A 2911-nucleotide genomic window follows, 5' to 3' on the forward strand; every position below is an offset into this window, starting at 1 on the left:
AGTAGTCTAATCCTCCCTCCGTCTCCCCCCGGTCTTTTAGCCATACTTCGGATCCTAAAAAAAAAGCATACCTCGCGCCTTCTCCAACTCCGTGATGGTTTTGTAATAGCCATACTTGCCAAAGCTATGCACCGCGACGGCTTCGTTGAAAAGTGCCTCCCGCTTGGCATTCTCAGCCTGCATCACGCCATGAGGAGAAGTCAAGAAATAAGTCACCAAAAAAGACCAGGCCCTGCTACCGCGTGGCTGTATAGTCGGCCCTGGTCTCGAGGATTACACAAAGTGTGTGTGTCGGCGCGTCCTCACTAGAAAGCAAGGAAAGAAAGAAAAACACAGGTCTTACCGTAACTGCCTCCTTCACCCGTCGGATGTTGCTTTGTGCAGCCTCGTCAAAGCAGGAAAGTCCTTTGAGGTAGTGGGCCACGATCCGAGATGTCTCGGCGTGCAAAAGAGCCTGCCCGCCTGCCGGCGGCTCGTTCGGCACAACAGAACCACGGCCCAGCCCCCGCCCGATCCTCATGGGCGTCCAGCATGCAGCGCCGCATCCGACCCGACCCACTGCCAGATGACCCCACCACACCCACGGCGACTGGCGCTGGACTTGCAGTGATGACAAGGGCCCGGGCATCAGTCTCGGTCTACCTCGCTCCCGGCACCGGCAGTGACATCACTTGGTGATTAGCCTCGGCGTCGGCTACGTCCAACGTCCCTCATCCTCCAAGCACCGTCTCCAGCGCGGCCTCGCCAGGACCGGTCTGGTCCTGCACGGCCGTGCCCGGCTCAGCCAACTGAGGGGTTGCTCCGTCCCCGGCCGGCTGCATGGTCGGCTCCACAACCGGCTCCAGCTCCGCCATCCTCGTCGGCGTCGAGTCTAGCACCCAAACCAAGCCCATCTCCGACTGTGCAGCATGATTCGACTCGTGCAGCTAATTGGTGCGTCGCTCCACGGCTGGTGCTGTTTCCGGCACTATGCACTTCGCTGGAAAAAAAGTCCATTTTAAACTCTGAATTTATAGAGGTTCCATGAAATAAACCTTTAACTCGAAATCCCTGTCGATTGCACCTGAACTATATAATCCTGATCTAAAAATAAACCCTGGATTCGTAGAGGTTCGATGAAATAAATCTTTAACTCGAAATCCCTGTCGATTACACCTGAACTATATAATCCTGATCAAAAAATAAACCCTGGATTCGTTTGGCAAACTGGGATTGCTAACTTGACCGGAATTGGGCTGCGCACGAGTGGGCCAGACATCGTCGCCTTCCGGTGGAGCCCCTCGGGCCTCTGGTTCTCCACCTGGGCGTTCCTCCTCGGCTTCCTGGCCGCGTACGTGTCCGTCTGCCTCGCCGCCGACGCACTGCTCCTCCGCCGCCGGAAGCCGGTCCCTTTAGGTCCCCTCCCGGCCGCGCACGCGCTCCTGATGGCCGCCGTCTCGTCGGCCATCTTCGCCGGCACGCTGTTGTCGGCGGTGGCGGAGATACGGGACACGCGGTGGTCGTGGCGTGGCCGGAGCCGGACCACGCCGCTCCGGTGGCTCCTCTGCTTCCCGCCGGGGACCCGCTTGTCCGGCCGCGTCTTCTTCTGGTCCTACGCGTACTACCTCTCCCGGTACCTCCACGCTTTGCGCGGCGCGTTCGCGGTGCTCCTCGCCGTCGCCTTCGGATTCAGGTTCTTGTGGGCGGGCATGCTGCCGGCGCACGCGTGCCAGCTCGGGCTGCTGGGGTGCAACCTGGCGTGCCACGCGGGGGTAGCGTGGATGCACTTCGACGGGCCGTCGCCGGCGGGTGCAGCGGCATCGGGGCATGGGTGTTCAACACCATGCTCTGGGTGTTCCTCCACTGCTACGGCGGCACCCGCGCCGTCCTCTGCGACGACGACGACGACGGCGCCTCCCTGCAGCAGCAACAGCAGAAGAAGAAGGAGATGTGAGAGGAGCGGCGGCGTGAGGTGATCACTAACCCAACCCAACCCAAAGAAACCATTGTAACATACATCCATTGATGTACATATAGGTAGGCCGGCATCGGCATTTGCATCTGTTGTTGGCGTTGATCGGTTGATGCATGGCAAGTGGAATTTTTCTTGATTCAGTTGAGTGGGTGACACCCGACTTGAAAAGAAAACATGTCAGCGCTGTGTTGTTGCCGTGAACAAACAAGTTGATTTGGATGCGGCATCTGTGATTACAAAGTGGAGTATACACCACCAAAGTGTGTCAGTTAGGAGTTTGGACGCTGTGTGTGTTGACATGCCACCAAACAGCTGGTGTGATGAACATGCTTGGCATGCTCGGCGTCGCGTCTGGAGTCCCTCAAGTCAGAACGCCATGCCGCCTTGTCTTGCTGGAGCGTGCGCATGCATGCATGCATGCACAGACAAGAGAGAGACACGGAGCACAAGAGAACAAGGGATGGCACCGTTTTCTGGTTGAGCACCATCAACCGAAGCTGCTGGCTGCAGCGGCCATGGACAACAAGTGGTAAAATTAACATATTATAAAATGGTTCACATATTATAAAAAATGTTCGTGATTCAGGGAAAAAATTATTTGTTTGAAAATGTGTTGTCCGTTTTGAAATATGTTCTAAAAATATTAAATATGTTCGTGATTTTAAAACGGGCCGGCCCAAAAAATGAATCCCGGTTGACATCGTGCGAGGGTTTGATTTAGACCAGGATTGCATAGTTCAGGTTGCAATCGACCGGGATTTCGAGTTGAGGGTTTATTCCGTATGACCAATACAAATTCAAGGTTGAAATTGGACTTTTTCCCACTTCCCTGCCTCACGTGCTGCCCTCGTGGCGGCAAGGTGCTTCTTTGCCTCGTTGACCATGGTCGCGTGTTCCTTGATGAGCCGCCCGACGTCATCCGACGCGCCCAGGTCAGGCAACTCGATGCATCACTAG

General features: G+C 56.1%; 1 pseudogene; it reads left to right on the forward strand.

The window, feature by feature from the left end:
* Positions 1-1127: 1127 nt before the first annotated feature.
* Positions 1128-2041, forward strand: LOC123426696 (annotated as a pseudogene).
* The last annotated feature ends 870 nt before the right edge of the window (positions 2042-2911 follow it).

The sequence above is a fragment of the Hordeum vulgare genome, chromosome 2H (genome assembly GCF_904849725.1).
Source record: "Hordeum vulgare subsp. vulgare chromosome 2H, MorexV3_pseudomolecules_assembly, whole genome shotgun sequence".
Classification (NCBI taxonomy): Eukaryota; Viridiplantae; Streptophyta; class Magnoliopsida; order Poales; family Poaceae; genus Hordeum; species Hordeum vulgare.